General features: G+C 33.6%; 1 long non-coding RNA gene across 3 annotated transcripts in view; it reads left to right on the top strand.

The window, feature by feature from the left end:
* Positions 1–3,190: 3,190 nt before the first annotated feature.
* LOC149549211 (uncharacterized) overlaps positions 3,191–24,387 on the top strand; it is a 39,914-nt gene continuing 18,717 nt past the window's right edge. The window contains exon 1 of one of the 3 annotated variants that reach the window (XR_016354064.1): positions 3,191–3,932. This is a non-coding gene — a long non-coding RNA (uncharacterized LOC149549211). Of the gene's footprint in view, positions 5,424–24,387 lie in introns of all 3 variants that reach the window. The other 2 variants (XR_016354062.1, XR_016354063.1) reach the window with 2 other exon arrangements.

The raw sequence follows: 24,387 nt of genomic DNA, 5'->3' as shown, positions 1-24,387 counted from the left end.
ATAATTACTAATTTATTATTGGTTCAAAGAATTTCAATAGAATGATTTATAAGATTAAAAAGTAGTATATCATTTGTCCTTGTTCCAAATAATCAATCTTATATTTTGATTACAAACAAAGATTTGAAGAAAAACAACTAAAAATAAGTGCTGACATGTGTATCAATATCAATATAGGTCTATATTTATTGAAGTGCATATAATATTATAAAGCCAAATTCACATATTTATTAGCATCCTACTTTTTGTAAAAATTGGAACTTTAAAATGCCTCAAAGTCCTATGGAACACAATGGATACAAATTAGAAATATATTGGAAAGAGATTAGGAGACATCAAGCAAAGGTTCGCAAAGGTCTTGTCAAAAAATAATCCATAAATAAAGATTTATTTGTGTAACTATTGATATTATTATTGAATAAGAAAGTTCTTACAATTGTATTGCATAAAATTAATATATTTTTCGGTTGATCATGTATATATTTTTACCATTGTAAAGTGAAAATATGTTTAGTATCTATTTTTATTATTATAAGTTTTATAATAATTTCTTATATCTATTAATTAAAATTGAACATTCAATGTGTAATATGGTAGCAATTTGAGAAATTATTATATGTTATTAAATTGTAAATATAATCACAATAACAATCCAAACAAACAACAAATGTTTTCCAGCAAAATATTACACTCTAATATCGGCTCACACTAGCATCTCCATCTCCAAAGTTGTAATAATTCAATTCTCTCTTCATATATTATTGTAATAATTCAATTTTTCTCCACTTCAATGATAGAACCAAACAAGTGCCTTCTTTTTTTTATAGGAAACAAATGTGAAACATTGCACCCAGTGTGATTTTGGTAGCCTGCGCTTAGTCAAGTCGAGTTAATGAGAGTGGTACCCTTTTTTAACACTCCTTAAACATCTTGCCCAATTCATTGCCTCGTTTTGCCCAATTGATTTTCTCACCCTATATTTATCTTTGCTCTTTGTTTATGCCCTCAAATGTTGTTTTTATCCGTTTGATGTGAATTTAAAGATTTTGGGGGTGAAATGGGAGATAGAACATGGCTGAGTCGTAATGAAAGAGAAAGCGGGTTAGGGATTCTTTGTTTTTTTAGTGACTTTGTAGCTGATGTCGGAATCGAAGGAACTAATGCATATTCTAGAAAATTTCAGAAATTTTGATTTAAAAAATTAATTGTAGCAATGTCATTGGGAACATTAGTACTAACAAGTTACGAATGAATCTCTTTGATTTAAAAAACTCGTTGCACTCTAGTTTTTTGTTGACGAGCTATTGAGGCCATCAAGTTTTCTCTTTCTCTATCTACCCCCTCTGAAATTATGGGTTATTAGCGAAATTGGTGATGGTGGGTTTCATTGGTTTTGGTTTTAAATTCTTATATCTTAGGCAGGGGTCCCATGGGAGGGGCTTGGGCTCTATTTTTGTGGAGCGGGTGGCTCCATGGTAATTTTTTAGAGGGGGCTAGAGCTTTAACTTGAATCTTTTCCTACAAAATAGGAGTCTCAGATTTTTAGCCCTCTTAATTTGAGCGGGTGAAAATGGGGTGGGGTTGGATTTAGCCCCACCAACTTAGGGAAATTTTTTGCCATTTGTCAACAACATTTTTCCACCAAAATGATATAATACTACTAAACAAATTTATGAAGCAATATAATTTTTTATTTTCAAAATTCATGAAACAATCATCTTCTTTGAATTTTGGAGTTAATTTTAAAGCGATTCACATATAAATCCATACGACTGCTCCCTTTTTAAAATATGCCTAAAAAATCTTAGCGACACCCGCTCTACTTTAAAGGAAGCGGGTGCTACTGAGATTTTTTAGGCATATTTAAAAAGGGGAGCGGTCCTATGGATTTATATGTGAATCGTTTTAAAATTAGCTCCTAAATTCAAGGAAGATGATTGTGTCATGAATTTTGAAATTTAAAAAAAAAAAAATTTCTTCATAAATTTGTTTAGCGGGATTATTTCATTTTTGGTGGGAAAATGAAGAGTAGGACTGACAAATGGCAAAAAATTTCCCTAAGCTGGTAGGGCTAAATCCAACCCCACCCCATTTTCACCCACTCAAATTAAGAGGGCTAAAATTCTAGGACTCCTATTTTGTAGGAAAAGATTCCAGTTAAAGCTCTAGCCTCCTCTAAAAAATTACCATGGAGCCACCCGCTCCACAAAAATAGAGCCCAAGCCCCTCCCATGGACTCCTGCCTTAGTGTTTCATTCAACGACTTCATTAAGTACGAGGTGTTTGGGTAGTTGAACTGTAGCTGAAACAATGGCAAACTTAATACATATTTGTATTAGAACTTTGCATTTAATGACTTGCAGTCATGGCCAAGGAGGAGAACGAGAGGAGATTCTTGGGAACAAGTCCTCTCGAAGCCTCTTATCTGAGGAGATTCTCTATGACTTTGAAATCATCATGGTTTCAACTTGGACGAACATAGGTGACAGTTTCCACTGAACACTTGACATTTCATTTGGCTAAAGAAAATCATATACATGTTTTAATGAGTATTTCAACATCTAACTTAGCAAATTTGTATGAAGCACTATTGAGCTATAAGTGGAAATTTGTATGAAGCACTATTGAGCTATAAGTGGAGATTTGACATTTGAGGCATGATACCTATGCTTTGTATCAAAATTTCATTCCAATCAAAGATATGTCTAGTACTAAATGATAAGCAAAATAAAACAACTTTTTCTAACAAGACTTATACCAGAATTGTGAAAGTATTTTCCATAGAGCATATGTTATTTCCCTTTCTTATGAAGCGGATTGGACCAATAGGAACACCTTATTATTGTTAAACTTCAGTTTGCAAAGCTATTTTGGCATTTGAATTATATGTTTAGGGCTCGTTTGGTTTCAAGAATTGTCGAATGTGGCATTCATTAAGCTCTCTTTTGGTATTCGTGCATTCTTAAAATTATTTCTGAAATATCATTTGGACTTGTTTGGTTGACATGGAAGAGGAGTCCAAATAGGTATATTCTATATTTGGTTGCAATAATTTAAATAGGAAGTGGAATAAGTTTAGTTTTAGAATTATAATAATTAAATTATTATTTTTAATAAGTTTAGTTTTAGAATTATAATAATTAAATTATTATTTTTAGTTTGGTAATATTTTAAATAAATAGAGAGGAAAAATGTCGCGCATTCGAGGCTTCAACAATTGCAGGTTTGCAGAGAAGCATAAGGCAACCATTTTAGGCAGGCTACAAACATCTCAACACTCTTTGAAGGATTTTCAGAAGATCTTCGCCGGGAAAGCAATAGTTCAATCAGCTAAGCCATTTTTTGTTAACCCTAGGTTCCATCTGCAGTGTTCAAATCAATAAGGTAAAACCCTATTCCAACCTTATGTACAATGGATTCAGGAGGTGGATAAAGAGTGCACGAATCGCCAGGATCAACAACTTCAACCTAAGCAGTCTTTTGAGATTGGCTTTCGTCCTAGATTGCCCGAGTTGGATTCAGGAAGTAGATCCTTCGTAGCAAGGGAAACGTCAAATGCTCCACTAAAATCTTTGTGGGCAGGTAACGATTATTCTGATACAGCGGATTTTTGTCAGCATAGCTCTTCAGGTCCCAAGGCTTAAAATCTACGAGTCAAGGGTAAGCCTCAAAAGGGCTCTCAAAAGGGGAAAGATAAGATCGCTTTAGATCTCACTTCTCTAATAGGTTTAGGAGTGGATATCACTTCAGATCTCGGTGTGACCATGTTAATATCCATAACGTGGGAAAGGGGGAGAAAAGAACCTTCAACTATGGCAGGAATAGAGGCAACTTCACTTCAGATTTCAGAGCAAAAACTTGGAGGGTGAAAATCATTGGGAAAGCTTTAGGTCATGGTTTTTCACAGCAAGGAGGACAAATTCATCTGCCAGGTAATGTTATTCTTCCACATGTTGCTTCATTAAAACAGACAGCTTTAATAGGTAAGTTCTATAACCCTTCTTTGAATATTGCGGAGGTCCCAATGGAATGGCTTCAAGGATTTATTCATTGTAGACTCAAAGCACAAAATTTGCATTCTAGTTTTTGAGTCTAAACAGGATAGGGATGCAGTGAATAAATTCAAAGGTTGGTTCTTCAAAGGGTCAGGCCTGGTGACCATCCCATGGGTGCCAAACCTCAAAGCGGATCCTTCTCTTTTTCCTTTTAAACCACAGTGGGTCTCTTTCCCCTCCCTTCCTCTTGAATACAAAGATCTGGATATTGTAGAAAGGCTGGCTAATAATCTAGTCATTTTTGTCAAGCATGATCTTGTTCCATATGAGCACCTGAATCGTGAGGTGTGCGTTTGCCTCCTTGTGAGTGAGGTTAAGCAATTGCTAGCACAATTAAAGATAAATTCAAGTTTGGGCCTGTGGGTGCAGGTGATTGTTGTTGAGGGAGATAATACCATCCAGCAATAGGAAGACACTCTGGGACACTTTAGTTATCAGTGTCAAACCATGTCCCAAGAGGCAAACATTTTGGTGTGTATAGATTTGTCAACTTATCTGTCCAAATGTTCACTATTTACGAAGCATTTGGAGGTTTCAGAGAAAGTTTAGCATTCTAGATCAGAGGCCACTAGCGCACACGGTATTCTTCCTAAAGATGTTGATTTTCACCTTTGTGTTCAAGATATGATAAGAAGATTGTATTTTTTGTTTAGAAAGCATGGGGGATTAAGTGACCGGGGATGCACAGGTAGAAGGGATCTCCTATTATCTAATCAGCCATATGTGCCTCAGTAGTCACATGAATCTTGCAAGGATATGGATAATTTAACCCATTCTTTAAGGTACCACGATAGTCCTATTCAATTTTCAGATTCACAGTTTGGCCATAAGTGTGCAAAATTTTCAAAGGCAGAACTGGAACAGATGGCTAATGAACTATTAACAGACTTAGCAACTACCATTATTTGTGAGATAGCCAAGGAAGAGGGAGTTTGGAATTCATATCCACAGATTAATGTTGAGGACCTGATGTTGCTAGCGGATGTGAATGGTTTATTAGTGGGGCAGATAAGGTACAACAGTCTTGCGATAATGGAGGTCAGCATAATTCCCTGAAGGATCCTTCTCATAACATTGGTGTCCCTTAGTTTGATGAGCAGCAAGATACAAATCATTTGGTCCATGATCTACCCGATGTTGCAGATGATGAGGATTTCCATACAGATTTGGTTAGTATTGGAAATAAAAATGTGTTGCTTCAAGCCCCTCAGTTTGTTTTTCATGGTTTGACACACTTGGCAGAGGAAGATCGGGATTCGCAACATCTTGTCCATGAATTGCCTCACAAAGTAGATCATGAGGTTAACCCTTCGGCTTCAGATCAGATAGGGATAGAAAATGTGTTGGATCTCCATGATCCAAACTCTAGTAAGTATCAAAACTCTTTGTCTGTCCATCATGAACTAACATACAGGGTAGAGTATATAGTCAATCCCATGGAATTTGATCATAATCTGGATTTAGACAATGATGATAAGAAGGCAACATTTGATTATTCTAAGGACCTTTTGCTTGCAAAGACTCCCTCTGTGGCATCTAAAAGGATAAAGACCTCCAAACCAGTAGGTAGACACCCCAAAAGTTCTATAATTAAAGAACAAGTGCAAGGAAGCACTCAAACAACTCTTGATGAGAAGTTCTCATCGGTCAAAAGATTGACAAGAAGGATGTGGTGCCCTTCTTGTTAGCCATGAAGATAGTCTCATGGAATGTCAGTGGCATAAATGCCTCTGACAAGTGCCATAGGATCAAGCAACAACTTGATTCATCCAATGCTGATATTATTTTATTGCAAGAGACAAAATTATCTCAAGAAATGTTTGTCAAAATAGTCGACAAATGGAACTCATGGAAGGCTGTGCACATACAAGGGCAAGGTGCCTCTGGTGGTTTGGGGTTCTGTGGAATCCTAAAACGATTCAGGCACAATTATTGAGTCAGAATACTAATTGGCAATTCCTGAAGATTCTGCATTTTGATCTTTCTTTCAATCTCATCAATGTTTATGGCCCTTCACAATCTATTGACAAAAATAGGTTATGGGACACATTTACATAATTAACACAAAATCATCAAGACCTGAACTTTATTATAGGAGGAGATTATAATGCCATTCTCAAGGCAGCAGAGAAACGTGGTGGAATTTGCCCGTTAGTCAGAACTATTCAGGATTTTGCAACATTTGTGGAGCATAGGATAGGGTCATTTACTTGGACAAATAAGAGAATGGGGTTCCTTTAGATTATGGAGAGGCTTGACCAATTTTTGCTTTCTTTGCAATGGAAAAATCAGGTGTTAAGTGGTTCTAAGATTTTACCTTTTGCAGATTCGGATCACTTTCCTATTGAATTAAACATCTCACCTTCCTCATCTTCGATTACCCTCACTCACATGCCTTCCTTCAAATTTGAAAGAATGTGATTCTGACATCCACACTTCTTACCACTCCTTCGTTAGTGGTGGGTTTCTGCACCGATTGCTACAAGAACAAAAATGTTTTAGTTTTATTGTAAGCTAAAGCATGTTAAAACTCATATCAAGGTTTGGAATAAAACAATCTTCAAGAACATCTTTCAATGGAAGGATCGGGTCGAAACTAAACTGCAAGAGATAAATGAGCACATTATTCTACATGGGTTGGATAATGTAACCTTTCTTTCCCAAAAAGAGTTACAGATTGAATGGGAAGAATTATGTGAAAGAGAAGAAGTCTATTGGAGACAAAAGTCGTGTGAACTTTGGAGACAAAAGTCGTGTGAACTTTGGATCAAAGAAGGGGATAAAAACATGAAGTTCTTCCACGCTTCTGCAAAATTAAGACAAGCTACCAACACCATCTTCTCTATTGAAGAAGTTGATTCTGGTATTTTAATTTCAAATTTGGCTGGCATCTAGCACGAGGGCGTTAGATTCTTCAAAAAGTATCTTGATCCCCCTTTGAAGCCGCCCCCAGTCCAATCACAAACTGATGATCTTGATCTTCTTGATAATATCCCTAGGCTTATTTCTGATCAAGTTAACTTTTCACTCATGGCCCCTTTTAGTATGGATGAGATTAAACATGTGGTTTTTTCCCTTCTGCCTGATAAGGCCCCAAGTCTTGATGGTTTTATGGCCCTCTTCTATAAAAAATGTTGGGATGTTATTGCAAAGGACTTAGTGTCAACAGTGGAAGAGTCTAGAAAAGGAAAGGCTATGTTGAGAAATTTCAATACTACAAATATTGCTCTCATTCCTAAAGTCAAGAATCCTAGTACTTTTGCTGATTTTCACCCAATCTCACTATGTAATACAATTTACAAAATATTTACGAAGGCTATTTACTTGAGATTGTAGCGATTAGTTCCCAGCATCGTATATGTAGAGCAAGGTGGTTTTGTTCCGGGAAGAGAAATAATGGAAGGTGCATTGGTTGCGCATGAGGTTTTGCACTCTGCACATAGTAGAAAAACACCACTTTTTGTTATAAAACTGGATATGATGAAGGCCTACGACAAAGTGAATTGGGACTTTTTATTCAAACTTTTGGAAAAAATTGGCTTCTCAAAAAATTGGTGTAAATGGGTTAGGGCATGCATATTTGGTGCTTGGTTCTCAGTCATTTCAATGGTGCTTCTACTGGCTTCTTCCCCTCCTCTCAGGGGGTTAGACAAGGGGACCCATTGTCTCCAATTCTTTTTATTATCATGGCTAAGGCTCTCAGTCGCACTATCATGAAACAACATGGGGGTTGTGGAAAGTGGCCCAAATTGTTGGCACAAATATATCGGTTATGCACTCTTTATTTGCTGCTAACACACTATTTTTTAGTAAGGCTTCTCTCCTTGAAGCAAGGAAAATTAAAAGGACTTTGGATTCATACACTTCGGCTTCTGGGTAGCAGGTAAATGTTCAAAAATCTAAAATTTGTTTGTTGAATGTAAAGGATGTCGTTGCTACTCAAATTGTGAGCATCTTGGGCTTCACTGTTGACCATTTACCTAAAACATATTTGGGCATTCCTTTTTTTGTTGGGGTAAATAAGCCTTCTTACTAGTCTACAGTCATTGAAAGAATTAATAACAGAGTCTCGACATGGAAAGCTAGGTGGTTGTCCTTATCTGGAATAATCTTGTTGATCAAATCAATCTTAGCTACAATCCCCAATTATTATCTTGCTGTTCTGAAAGCTCTTGTTAAAGTGATTGATCAAATTGAAAAATTAATTAGAGATTTCTTATGGAAAGGTAACCTCTTAGAGGACAAAAAGATTCATCTTATTTCCTTAAAAGACATGTCTAATCCTAAGGCCTCAGGGGGTGTGGGCCTGCACGATTTGAGTAAAAGGAACAAGGCATTTGGAGGAAAATTAGTTTGGAAATTATATTCAAAACCAAACAACAAATGGTGTCTGATCATGCAGCAAAAATACTTAGATAATGAAGACCCTGAGCGTGTTTTCACAATCATTGATCTTCCCAAGGGGTCCACAATTTGGAACTTCATGATGTCTTCTCATGATGTAGTTGCAAAGTATATTACATGGGAAGTGCATAACAAATTCAAGGTTCTATTTTGGAAGGATTATTGGAATGGCAAACCTCCTTTAGCTCATATGCCTTCGTTTCAGGATATTATGAATATTGTTGAGATAGCTTGGGGGATAAATTGATTCATTATTTTAGTGTTGTGGATGTTTTCTCAGGGAAAGTCATTTGGAAGGATCCTTCTGACCTTCCTTTGGATGAGCAACATAGAGTTCACTCAATAGCTTCTTGCTAATTGTGAGGTTTTCTTCTCAAAGAAGGCAGAAATCCTTAGATGGGCCCTAGCTAAGAATGACTTGTACAGTATCAAAGATGGTTATGCTACTATGCAACATGTTGAGAATTTGAGGCCAACATCTAGAGCTTTTGCCATGTGTTGGAACAATGTTGTGCTACCCAAAGTTGGGTGTCTTGCATGGTTAGCATTAAGGAAGCGTATTCTTTTAAGTGATAGACTTTCTATGCTCCAAATTACACAACCTTTCAATTGTGCTCTTTGTGGTGAAGGAATTGAATCTGTTGATCACCTCTTATTGAATTGCTCATTTGCCACACAATTTTGGCAATTTGTTCTTTCAAAATTGAGCTTCTCAATGCCTCTTCCTAATACCTTATGGGCTCTTTTTCAATCCTAGCTAGTTTTTTTTTTCAGAATCCTTGTTTCATAGCATGTGGAAATGTACTTCTACGGTTGTTGCATGGGCTTTATGGTGGGAGCATTATAGATGCATTTTCAAACATGAATCTCTTCTTTGAGCCATGGTCTTGGTCATCTTGAGGCACATATTGTTGAGATGGTGAATTCTAACTTGATTAACAACAAATGCAACCATTATTTTTCTTCTTGGATGGAAAAATGTTGAAATCTTGGAAAGGGTTGAACACCCCAATGAATACAATTCTTAATCCTAATGGCCACCAAGTTGTCGATGGAGCTACTATTAAATGGATCCCTCCTGAATAGGTTTTTTGTAAAGTTAACTTTGATGGCTCTTTGCGTAGTAATGGTGGACAATCTAGATTGGGGTTTGCATTAGGGATCATGATGGGCAATTGTTGGCAGTTAAGACTTGCCCAGTTCCCCTTGGTACAAATAATGTTGTTGAGGTGCTAGCGCTAGTTGAGGGAATGACTTTGGCAAAACTTGGTGGTTTCACAAAAGTTCATATTGAGGGTAATTCTCTGGTTATTATTAATGCTTGCATTGCTTTAAAAAAACAATATTGGAGGATTGCATACATTATGCATCGTATTTGGTAGCTTCTTGACTCCTTTAGTGATTGTAGAATATCACATGTCTACCATGAAGGCAACAAACTTGTTGATTATCTTGCAAATTTAGGGTGTGATGGTGTTGGTATTTACTCCTTAAATTGGACTGCAAACTGGGTAATTTATATCCCACCATATGTGATTTGGCAAGTAGGGAAAAACATGGGTGATTTTGTATTCGGTTTATATGCCCATTATGTTGTTTTGTTGGTTGCTTGAATGTTTGCAAACATAAGATTTGATGGATGTGTTCCCAATTGAGAGCTTATGGTTTTTCTGGGAAATTCTTGTATGGCTCATCTTACATTTGGATGTGGCCTTGTCCAAGTTTTCTTTTATTATATCTGAATGATGATATAGGGTTTTCTTGCTAGTTCTTTCCCTATGGAGTTCTCAAACTAGCTTTTATATTAATAAATAATTATATAGTGGCCCGACCCACATGTTTACTTTTTAAAAAAATTAATAAACAAGATTTTGTATTTATAAAAATTGGTTTTTTTTTTAATTTCTAAAAAGCCAAATTATTTTTATTAGACTTTGTTTTTTAAATTGACTTTATAAGTGAAAGATATACCACAACCTTTGAAATTCAAAGGACATATTATATTGTATATAATAAATTTAATTCTAAATTAAATCAAATTTAATGAGATAAGATCAAACTTAAAATCGGTTTATTTTTAAATATATCAAAGAAAATAAAAAATACAAATAAGTCGAGATCATCAATATGATATTTAATGATCTTTCAACATAGTTTGAGTAATAAGATTAAACACAAGATTTATTTGTAAAGATGATTTATGAAAGTTTAGAAAAGATATCAGATCTGATATTAGTCTTTTTTGTCATTTAAAAAAATATACATATTACACGTTAAATAATGTTCACCTAGTTTATATCTTATGATGAATGGAAAAAATAGTCAAAAAATGCATTTTAGTGGCAAAGTCAAGAGGACCCGACAACCCATCAAATTGGGTTTATTAAAAAATGGAATAAGAATAAGTTATTCTTATGCCATCTTTTTTTAGGAATTCTGCTATGCTCATTTTGGGGTCAAATTAGGGTAGACAAATTCTAATTCCAATTTTATATTTTGCAAATAAACGTCAAATTGGCAAATGTGGGTATTTAGATTTTCCTATTCCCACCCAATTCCTGCAACCAAACGGAGCCTTATGGAAATTGTGAAGCCTCTCAATTATGTGTTTATGGAAATTGTGAAGCCTCTTAGGTTTCTAGTTTGAAGGTAGTCAATCATGGAAAACATATTGGAAGAGAAGTTTTGAAGTTGTAAGGGATTGGACATAGTACTGATATAAATTTTGATGTCAATGTAAGATATGTTTACTACAAACGTAATCATTATATGGAAAGTTTTGCTTGTCATTCACATATCTTTTGAATTTATTCTTTTTTATATTGTGTATGCTATTATAAATTTAATAAGTTCTTATATTTTTTTAATCAATAATAAGTACGCTTGTATTAATCTATAGAAAAGATTTTACTTTGAAAACATAGTTCTAAATTCTATAATATATAATATATACCACCCATATTCACATATCTACAACCCAATCCCTAACTCCTAGAACACAAATTGAGATGATTTAAACAAAATCTGAGCAAGAATTTTAGGACACCAACCCTACTTTTTTTCCCTTTGCAGAATCCAACTACTATTAAATTGCTTTAAAGATATGAAATTTTACTTTGTAAAATCAAATCTATGTTCTGCTCTAAACTTTGATAATTGATTGAAATTTGTCAAAGAGAGTTGTTTGAATAAATTAATTTTAAATTAGCTATTGTTGAAGTGAGTGATTTCACAATTAAATTTGAATTTGTTCTTGATCATAGCAACGTTTAAATTTTACCAAACTGCCACTAGGATTACCTTGTTATCCCCTCTACCAGAACTTAGGGACAACAACTCGACAAGAGCTCGTATTTTCTATAGCAAATTATATTAGACATTGATGCGTGTTTTTTATTGGACACAATAACCTTTTGATTTTAAATAAGAAAGATTATTTCATAAAATATAAATCTTTGGTTGTAGAAGTGGAAATGATTTTTTGGGTGAATTGGCATTTTTTTAGTTCGTCTTTTAAACAAGTTTTGGAATGACAAATAATATATTGGTTGTCACCTTCATTAAGTTGGACGACAAAGAATATATTGGGTTTCACCTTCATTAAGTTGGTTAGCACTTATAAGCATGGAGAATGTCATCAAAAATATTCTAGCACTATTATGATGTCAGTGCACGTATACTCCAAACTCAGTTTGTAATATTCCCTCCCCATGACAAACAAATCCATATAATAAGTAATATAAACATATTCATATGTTAAAGATTATTATTATAGATCATATGGATGAAGATAAAATCACCAACTATCATATATAGATATATGATAAATCAATATTATAAAATATCAATAATACAATTATTTTAATTTATTAAGACATAATAAAGTTAATCTTCGTATTCAATATGTTGATTATGTGTCAACTAAACAAATACACGATCTCTTAAATAAAATCAATACTAATGAATAAAATAAATGGTAATAAAATATTTATGTAATAATAATAAGGGCTAGGAAAGTATTAACACTCATGGAAAAAAAAAGATAAAGATTATCATAAACTCATTATATTCAAAAGGAAGATGGCACTATGGGCCACCAAAAATAATAGATTATAAGAGTAGAAGAAAGCAAATTACAAGCAAGGCAAATCCATCAAGTAACATGACGTGACGAGAGGATAAGAAAGGTAAGGGAAGACCATGTAAATTACATTAAAAAAAAAATACTATATATTTTCCAAGTCATCCCGAAATTGTAGGAGGTACCACCATGTAAGGTATAATTGGTAAATCTTTAATATTTTCATATATATATATATATATATATATATATATAATTGTTATCTATTTATTTGACTTATTTTATAGATATAGATATAGGAATAATCTTATTTTTATAGACTTATTTTCAAATATGTAATGTATATTGCTTAAAGCTAAGTTTTATATATATATATAATTGAGTGGTATTTTATTAAAATTCATAAATTGAATAGTTTAATATGTAATTATATTAATAAATTGATTGTAAATTGATTCACACTTAGTGATAGCTTGTTAATGGAAATTAAGAAGTATCACATAAAGGAAGGAATATAACTTTGTATATTTGTATCAGAGGTGGGTGAACTCCCACTTGGCAAATATGATGAAGTAAATGGCAAACTATTGATGTCAGTATCAGAGATAGGTATAGCTACCTATTTGGCTGACACAATAGAGATGGATATAAGGGTTGGTATCAAAGATGGGTGCAACACCCATTTGGCCAAATACATGGAATGGTTACATCCTCTATAATGTTGGTATGTGAGAACTATCTCCATCTGACCATCATGCTTGAGGAAGTTCAATGGAAGGAATATTCCAATGGTGTCAACATATGATATATGAACCTTAAAGGGTGCACTCTAGAAAAGATGGTTGAATAACTAAGGGTTAGGAAACTCGATCTAGAGATGTCTTTAAGGTTAGGTTAGGATAGAGGGTAGAATAGTAAAATATATTTTATTATTGTGTAAATTCTAATATTGGTTTTGTAGGTATTATTGTCCTTGCTAGTGGGGACATTACACGGTTATATTTCTCCAAGGTCCAAGAATATTTTAAATTACCTTACTAATGCAATTAAAAACAATAATTATATAGATCTTATCCACTTTTGTAAAAGTCATTTGAGAATATCAAGGTTGAACTTATACTAAGGGGAAATTTTTTGACCTTGAAATTCAATGAAATGGAGGGTCTATTATTGCTATATAAAGAATGTTTGAAAGAGGTGATGAAGCTAAATAAGTATCTCCAATTTTGGTTCTAAGTGTGAGAGTAAAAAGTCTCACTACAAAAGGTGTCTTCCTGTGGATAATAGATAGATATTGTTGATACATGTATTACTTTTTACTTGATTGGGACAAATATAAGAAAGCAATTAAGACTCATTACATTGGAGATGATTCACAACTACACCTTGATGAGTTGGTATAGCTCTTCTTAATGTTTTGATTCAAGGTAAAATATGTATTCGTAATGTATTATTTGTTCTAAAACTAATGATAAATCTTATCCTATAATATTGAATCATTGTAAAAACATCATTTTTGAATAGTGAGCTTGTAAGTTGTTTGATAGAAAGTGAAAATTTATGTATGGTATATATGAAGGAGAATTATTTCAGTCAAGGATAAACTCATCTAAAGTCTTATCATTAGATATTTCTTTGAGAAATTGGTTGTACAATGAAAGATGTGGCTAATTTACTTCAAATCATTAGAATAAATGTTCAAGCAAAATATAGTATATGGTCTTCCAACCATCACTAATAGGAAAACTTGACATAGATAAAATTTTGATTATAGAAAAGCTTAGAGAGATCCTAAGAAGTCTGAGATAGTTCTTTTTCAACTTAGTGGACAAATGAAGACAATTTCAAAAGGAAATTTTGATATTTAATGACATCCATTGATGATTCACTTTAGAAAGAAAGTCAAACACATTTGACATTTTCAAAGAGTTTGTACACCAAGTTGAGAGTGAATATGATAAAATAACTAAAATGCTGAGATCAAATACTGTGAAGCATACCTTAGACACGTTTGTCAACTATTGCAAATACAAGGGAAACACTTTTATGGAATGTTGCAAATACAAGAGAACCGAGAGAGAATACTAAGCTCCATATATTCCACAGCAAAATGTAGTAGTTGAAATAATGAACTTGACATTTCAATACAAGGTTAAATGAATGCTCAGGAAATGTAATCTTGGAGATGAATCATGGAAAGGAAGTTCATATAGTGGCTTCTTTTTCTTATCAATGTCTGATTAAAAGTTTGGAAAACATCTCTCCATAATAAGCTTGGTAAAGTAGAAACCATCAATTTTAATTTTAAAATATTTTCTAAGATTGTCTTATGATAATTGTTATTTTAATAGATAAATTTTAAGATTTTGACTTTCATAATGTAATGTGTGTGTGTGAGATTTAATTAATTTTATATATATATATATATATATATATATAAAATTCAAAATAATTTATATTTTATCATTGTAAACAAGACTATCTTGAACATTTGTTTCTATGGATTAAGATTTTGCATATACCACTAATTTAGTGTTGCTTTATAATTTGAAATTACTTTTGTGTATATATAAGATATCCATATGACTAATGAAAGAACAAGGATCTTCATTTATTTTCAATCTTGCTTGCTCATAAGTGAAACTTAAGGTATATATATATATATTTCATACACTTATTTCACAAAAAACACAAGTATGTATCAATAAAATTAACGTATATAATAACTCTATTTATTTTATATTTTGTATTTCAATTTCAAATCAATAAATAAAATACTTCCTTAAAATTTATTAGATTATTATTTGTTTTACATCTCTAAACAACATTGAGAAATTTAGAAGACATTTTATAAGAGGCTTTTTAAAGAATACTCTTATTGGCAAGTGACGCAAGGACGGATTGAAACAACTAGGGCCAAAGACACACCTAACTATTCAACCACCTTGTTGAGTAAACACAACAAAAGAAAACACATGGAGAAAAACACCAAGGTGAGAGAAAACTCAACACTCTTATTGATTTATCAAATTATTAGCAGACATGCCCAATTGTAAGGCCTTCTGGGTTACGACTAGATACAAAATACAACTTCAAAATCTATGATCCAACTTCAAATTTGCAATTCTAGAAACATCTACTCTAACTCTCTAAGTCCTTCAAGTTACTTTGCATCCCATACACACTCTCTAAGCAAATGCCTAATCTAAGCCTAAATGCCCTTATTTATATGTGCCAAAATGGCTTATAGAAGATTCTAGATCATTACATAACATAAAAGCCAACTTTAAATAGTTTGCACACATCCCAAGACAAGATCTGAATATTAAATTCATGATCAAAATTAAATACATCAATCGGCTTGAACTAAGAACCAATTATAGATAACTTGGTCATTGAAGGAACCGAGCATCAACAAAGTAACAGATTCACTTGGCAATGAACACAGATGACTAGGATAACACATCAACCCAGGATGCTAATACATCAGACAACCAAGGTAGAAAGAAATGATTCTCCCAAATCATGCAAGTGTCACAACCTGAGTTGATTCCAATTTAGATTGAGAAATCCATGTAGCATATTCAACTGGTCTATTCTTCCACTTCACCAAATACTCATAGTAATCTTTTCCTCTTGTGCTTTTACTAACTCTCTGATCCAAAATCCATTCAACCTCTTCAATCTACTTCTTAAGATAATTATTAGGTACAACTTCATCATCTAACTCATGATACTTATACAAATCACCAACACTGAATATAGGAGATGTATCCATGTTATTAGGTACTCAACTTCATTAGCATTACCACTATCAAATTTCCTCAGCGAGCATCATCAAAGTAACAGGTTCACTCGGTACTTGAAGGAACGATTGGCCAACACTAGATAACTCGGCTAACACTAGATAGCTCGGCAAACACTTGATAGCTTGGCCAACATTGAACAGATTGGTCAATACTAAATAATTACTGGCACTCGGGAATGACTGAGAATCAGCAATGATTGCAACTCAACATTATGAACGCAGATGAGCAGGATAACACATCAACCTAGGATGCTCCTGCATCAGACAACCATGGTAAAAAGAAATGATTCTCCCAAATCATGCATTTGTCACAACCTGAGTTGAATCCAACGCAGATTAAGAAATTTGTGTAGCATCTTCAACTAGTTTGTTCACCAAATACTCATAGTAATATTTTCCTCTTGTGCTTTTACTAACCCTCTGATACAAAATTTGTTCAACCTCTTCAATCTGCTTCTTAGGATAATCATTAGGTACAACAACTTCATCATCTGACTCATGATACTCATATAAATCAGCAACATTGAATATAAGAGATATATCTATTTCATTAGGTAACTCAACTTCATAAGTAACTTGAAGGACTTAGAGAGTCAGAGCAGATGTTTTTGGAATTACGAATTTGAAGCTAGATCATAGATTTTGAAGTTGTATTCTATATCTGGTCATAACCTAGAAGGCCTTGTAGTTGGGCATGTATGTTGATAATTTGATGAATCAATAAGAATGTTGAGTTCTCTCTCTCTCTCTTTGGTGTTCTCTGTGTATTTGTTTATGTTGCTTAGCAAGGTGGTTGGATAGTTAGGTGTGCTTTTGGCCCTAGATGTTTCAATCCCTCCTTGCATGAGGTGGTATTAGACCTTGAGATTCATTCTAAAGAATATTGGATCATGTAGAACCCTAAGTTGGATTTGGTTGTAGGGTGGCAGATCTAAGGATTTGTCCTATAACTTGTAGAGGGTTACGATCTTGCAGGAACTTGTTTATAAAGTTGGTTCAAGGTAGAGTAAATGATGACACTGCTATTATGGACATGTTGAGACAAATTGCAGCCAGATTAAATATTGTGGAGACAACCCAAAGGAGAGGAGCACATCTTGATGATGTGAGTGATGATGAAGCAATAGCACCAAACCCTAATCCAAAAACTAAGAAAGATCAAGATGAGGAAACATTGTTGAGATTATTATATAGGGCGCATTCAAAGCCTACTATAGAAGTTGTTCCTTATGATGAAAAATTGGACACCAATGTTGTGTTGGATTGGGTCTCTGATATGGAGAAGTTCTTTGAGTTTGAAGACACTCCTGATAATAGGAAGGTGAAAATTTTCGTCACTAGGTTGAAAGGTCATGCCTCACTGTGGCGAGAGCATTTACAAAATGATAGACAAAGGAGAGAAAAGGAAAAGATCAGAACTTAGCTGAAAATGATGAAAGGTGAAGAATAAGTTCCATCCTATTGATTAACAAGTAAGCTTGTTGAGAAAGATGCAAAAATTAAGACAAAAGGACATGACTTTGAAGGAGTATACTGAGGAATTCTATAGATTGTACATCAGGTCTGGACATGTAGATGATGATGTTGAGAAAGTTGCAAGGTATCTAAATGGATTGAGATTTGGAATTCAAGATTAAATAAGTTTTGTGAAACTGGAAAGTGTGCAAGAAGCATACAAATTGCCTTGAAAGTTGAGGAGATCTTGACAAAGAAGCATGAACAAAGACAAAGAGGTAGAGGTGGTATATTCCAAAGAGACAGAGGTAGATCTTATGGAGAAGGTGGCAGATCTAACAATACTATGCAAGATAATGAAAAACCTGATTAGAAAAATGATGACAAAGGAAAGACCAGATGGAAAGGTGGTGATTCTGACCGAGGAGGTACTAGTTCTTACTAAGGAAGAGGTAATTTTTATTCTAGAGGTGGTTTTCATGGTATTTGTTTTAGATGTGACAAAGAAGGGCATAGATCCTTTGGTGAGAATGAACAAGGTAACATAAATGTTATGATTTAAGGAGACCTTGAGGGTTCACCAAGTGGACTTAAGGATGGAAAAAATTTGATGGTGAGAAGAATTTTGTGTAATTAGGGAATTGATGAGTAACCTATCCTAAGGAGAAGTATTTTTTAGACCAGATGTAAGATGGCTGGAAAATATTGCGAAGTGATTATTTATAGTGGAAGTTCAACAAATTTGGCATCAGAGGAGTTGGTTACAAAGTTATAGTTACAGAGGCTGAAGCATCCTAAACCCTATCATGTCTCATAAATGAGGGATGAGCATAAGATATTAGTAAGTGAACAATGTGTTGTGAAGTTTAAGATTGGACATTATCTTGATGAAGCTCTATGTGATATTATTCCTATTGATTGTTGTCATATTTTGTTGGGTAGACCTTGGCAATATGATAGATATGTTGTGCACGATGGAAGATTGAATCAATATACTCTTTGGATGAATGAGAGAAAGCAAGTGTAGTTGCCTTTGATTGAAAGTCTAGATGAGGTTAATTGTACTACTATTCAAGTTTGTGTGGTTAATAAGAAACAAATTGAAAAGGAGATGAAAAAGAACCAAATTTTTTTTGCTATAATTCCCAGAGGGCAGGTTGTGATAGTAATGACTAAACAATAGAAGCTGGTAGAGACCGACTGACAGAAAACAATGTTAGTCGAGTACCAGTAGAAATTGGAAGATTGTTGAATGAGTATAAAGAAATTGTTTCCTAGGATATACCTGATGGTTTACTGTCAGTAAGAAGTATAAGTCATTATATGGCCCCAATTCCTGGAGCTAATTTGTCGAATAAAGGACCACATAGATTGACACCTACAAAGAATGAAGAAATTAGCAAACATCTGTATGATTTGTTGCAAAAAAGTTTGATCAAAGAAAGCTTGAGCATGTGATGTACCTGATGTATTAGCACCTAAGAAGAATGGATAATGTGTACTATTTCTAGAGTTATTAACAAGATCACAATGAAACATAAGTTTCATATACCGAGGATGGATGACATAATGAATTGTTTGAGTGGAGCAAAGTATTTTACCAAGATTGATTTGAAGAATGGTATCATCATATCAGAATCAGAGAAGGTGATGAATGAAAGACTGCTTTTGTCGTGACCCCTCCTAAAGGAGAATCTTACAATTATGACTAAATAATACTATATAGTAATAGCTCATTATATGATTAAAATATACTATTTTGAAAAATTATATATAAATATTTATAGTCCATTTTTTATTATTATAAGTTTATATTTTTCACAATAATATAAATTTATACTATTCATATTAATTATAAGTTTATAATAGTGATAACTATAAACAAAATACATCTTATATAAAATTCTATTATTAAATAACTAACCGATACCATTGCTATTATAAATATGTGGACAATTAATCCCTAAATCTAATAAACATTACTCATCTCTTCAAACATTAACCACTTATCTAAGCTCACAAATAACAAACTAAACTTGCCTCTCTTACCTATGTTCTTATGACATACTCGCCGATAGGGCACTATCAAGCGACACGTTAGGTCAAGGGACACAACCGGTCAAAGGTTTGACAACCAGTATTTGTATGAAATCACCATCAAGTTCACAGGGGCATATAAGTAGGATCGAGTTCCATTTTGGAGAGCAGACCTGGAATATCCCATCAGCAATAAAGGCATCGATAGGTATTACGTTGTATAATCCCAACACCATAGAGTAAGGCAGAAAAGCCACGGCATTGAATCCCATTCGTAAGTACCGGCGTGGAAAGTATAAGGCCTCAACATCACAAGTATGAGGAACAGTAGCATTGATTGGCAGCAAGGTGTGTACAAAGATCAACATCAAATTTCACAACGATATTAATATAAGGACGTGGAATAAGGTGAAAAGTATATCAGGTATAATGGATAGAAGCTGAGACATATGCAAAGACCCCGAACATACTCACAAAGACGTAATAAACTTTGCTAATATGTAAATCACAATGATTTTAGGGTATAATTGAAAGGGGTCTAGTTTCTAAAGGATCAAGGGTGTTAATAATAAGTTATAAGTTGATATATTCTAAGAAATTCTTAAATTCAAATATATTTTATTCTATATACAAAGTTATCATTTCACACACACATATATAATTCAAGAAATTAGAATCCCTCGAAGATAAAAACAAATTTCATATATTTTCAAGTATACGACGAGTATTTGAAGTTATTCATAGGACCTTAAATTGGAGACTAAGAGTTATTTAAAATACATTCAAAATGGGACATTACAAGTGGTATCAAAGCATCTTTCTTTCCACCCTGTGGAGAGTAGTTAATGCAAAAACACCAAAGAGATCAAGAGCATTAGAAAGGGAAGGAAGGAAAGATTCCACTAGCATGAGCAAACAAATAAGTGATGAATTGAAAGCTTTCATGGAAAAAAATCGAACTACTCAAGCACTCATGGAACAAATTGAAAGAAATGCTCGAGCTATAACTGAGAAAGTGGAACAAATCGAATTCTTCTAGAAGTTATCTGTAATATAAACAAAAATGGGAAAGATACAAATTCTCACCAATCTGATAATGATGATAATAATAATAATCAATTACATATGCCAGAACCAGAATGTAGACCCACAAGACCCCCCTTCCAACCTGGAGAAGAACAAGAAGATGAGGACATGATAAATGAAGCAAATAATATAAATGAAATTATAAATGAATACTCTAAAGTTGATCTTGAACTTAGGAGGGAAATACCCTTTAAAGATTATTCTGATGCTCAAATGAAGTCACTATCTAATATAAAGAGAAAGATACACCAAGAGAAGGGACTAAGAGAAGAGATAAATAAAATGATTCTTCCAAAATTTGAAGGATTAGAAAGAACTACAACACACTCATGGGTACAAATATTGGATACATATCTTTCCTTAAATCTTATGACAGAAAAAGGTGCTATCCAATTTGATGTCCTTCATTTAAGAGGAGTAGCACAAGATTGGTGGCAACATGGCCCTAACAACCAGAGACATAAACAAATTAAGAGTTATGATGAATTCACCCAAAAACTCATAAAGTGATTTGATCGAATAGACCCAGAATGGTACTTCAAAAGATTAACCCAACTTAGAAAAGAAGGATTAGTGATGGAATTTGCTAGGGAATTTGAAAAGTCATTAGCCATGGTACTTGAAATATCACAAAAGAGACTCATTTATTTATAGATGGGTTGAAGGAATCAATCAAGAGCGCAGTGGGAGCACATGAACCAAAAAATTTAGAAGATGCAATCCAAAAGGCATTAAAATTTGGTACACACCTAACAAAGGATAGGTCCAAGAACCATGCACCGAGCACACATTCCAAGAATTGTGAAAAAGAAAGAAATCACTCCCAAGGAATCCCAGAAAAATGAATTATGTTACCATGCAAGGAACCATGGGAACATGGCCATAAATGCAAAAGAGAGCTCAAAAGCTATCATGATGAACTAAAAAGAAAAAATTATGCTTTTATTGCAAGGAAAATTGGTAACTAGGACATATATGTGGAAAAAGAAGCCAAGTTCGAAGAATGGACGCTACACTTGATAAGGGAGAAAAGGAAAAGATGAACAAGAGATCTAAATATAATCCAGAGAGTAATGAAGATGCAAAGGACCGACAAGAACTAGATGAGTTGCAATTCTAGGTGGTGATTCAATGAAAAAGGGTAAAATTATATATATATATATATATATATATATATATATATATAATAAAAGGGATTATAATAATTAGTGAATCAAATTACCTCCTAAGTAGACCACCTTGATGGAATAATAGAATATTTTCATCAGGGCCAAGAGGGCCAAAGTTTCACTCTTCTGCTTAGATTGGTCAAGTTAAGAAACATTAACATCATGTCAAGCTAATTCAGCTAAGAATCTGCCAAGTAGACCACCTCATTGGATGACTGATGCCTTCCATTGAGGCCAAGGGGGCCAAAGTTTCACTCTTGGACTTGGTAAAATATTGGTTTAGAACTAATTTATCATGAGTGGTCTTTTCTTTGGAGATATTATATAGATGTGCATGCTAATGATTATTTGTTCTTGTAGGATCCATGATCAAAAAAGTGTATCAGGGAAGTATATTTTGTAAATCTTTCCCTTTACTCTACTCCATTGTGAGAAATAAATTATAAAGAATCAATAAAGAATATATTATCTATCTGCATTGTGTCTTTGTGTTTTCATTCATTAAAGATGTATATCTCATAGATCTTCTAGGCCTTTTGCATGCAAATATGTTTTGTGCCCATGAAGGAGTTTGTGTATGAATGATATTGCTTGAGGACAAGCAATTTTGAGAAGGGGAGACTATCATGACCCCTCCTAAAGGGGAATCCTACAATTATGATTGAATAAAATTATATAGTAATAGCTCATTATATAATTAAAATATACTATTTTGAAAAACTATATATATAAATATTTATAGTCCATTTATTATTGCTAATTATAAATTTATATTTTTCGTAATAATATAAATATATATTATTCATATTAATTATAAGTTTATAATAGTGATAACTATAAACAAAATACATCTTATATAAAATTCTATAATTAAATAACTAACCGATAGCATTGCTATTATAAATACGTGGACGATTAATCCCTAAATCTAATAAACATTACTCATCTCTTCAAATGTTAACCACTTATCTAAGATCACTAATAACAAACTAAACTTGCCTCTCTTACCTATGTCCTTATGACATACTTGCCAATAGGACACTATCAAGCGACACGTTAGGTCAAGGGACACAACTGGTCAAAGGTTCGGCAATCGATATTTTTATGAAATCACCATCGAGTTCACAAGGTCATATAAGTAGGACCAAGTTCCATTTTGGAGAGAAGACGTAGAATATCCCATCAACAATAAAGGTATCGATAGGTATTACATTGTATAATCCCAACACCATGGAGTAAGGCAGAAAAGCCATGACATCGAATCCCATTCACAAATACTGGCATGGAAAGTATAAGGCATCAACATCATGACAAGTACGAGGAACAGTGGCATCGATTGGCAACAAGGCGTGTACAAAGATTAGCATCAAATTTCACAATGATATTAATATAAAGACATGGAATAAGGTGAAAAGTATATCAAGTATTGTGGATAGAAGCTAATGTTGGAAATCTAGATGGAGTAACTGAGAGGGGGGGGGGGGAGGGGGTGAATCAGTTACTAAGAGGGGGGGTGAATCAGTTACCAAAAAAAAATTTCAAATCCCTTGGATGTTAACAATAAAACTAATTGTTGTTGTTATTCGATAAACTCACAAAAAAAATTTGTAACTTGGTAAAAGCAGCGACATTTACTTATAACTAATCTTTAGCATTCACAATGATTAAATTGCAAGCATAAAAGAAATAACATGAACACATGAGACACCAGGATTTAACGTGGAAACCCAATATGGGAAAAGCCACCAATGTAACTAGTTACTATTTTTCACTCTTCTCAAGTAAGCCCTGTTAAGAGCCAACTTGGTTAAAGGTTACAAAACACACTGTTAGGTGTGACCTTATTAGAGGATTTAATCACCCTGTTAGGAGTGGCCTTGCAAGAGGTCTTAAAACAATTCAATGGAACTATCACCTTGTTAGAGGATTTACAACTAGCTGTTAAACCAACTCTGTTAAGAGATTTTGGAATCATTGCTACAATGGTAAGAAAGTAACAATGGAATGACCTGAATGAGATGCAACTGAATTACTAATTACAAATCTTTGTTTTGCTTCATGCTAGATCCTTCCTAATCAAATGTGACTTTACTACTCCACAAGGATATCTGACCATCCTTCAAGTTTGCTCACACACTTTCCTTCTCAATCAATCAATACACTTGCATACTCGCACACACACTAGAATCTCAACTTGACCTTTTATTTATACCATTCAAATTATCAAGTCGGCCCAATTACAAATTACAATGACCAATGAGCATTACCACAGTCGGCTAAAAAAAAATACTT

The sequence above is a fragment of the Cupressus sempervirens genome, chromosome 7 (assembly GCF_028749045.1).
Source record: "Cupressus sempervirens isolate cs-2001-9-10 chromosome 7, ASM2874904v1, whole genome shotgun sequence".
Classification (NCBI taxonomy): domain Eukaryota; kingdom Viridiplantae; phylum Streptophyta; class Pinopsida; order Cupressales; family Cupressaceae; genus Cupressus; species Cupressus sempervirens.
Note: the sequence above shows the minus strand (reverse complement) of the source record. Positions and strands in the feature narration are given on the sequence as shown.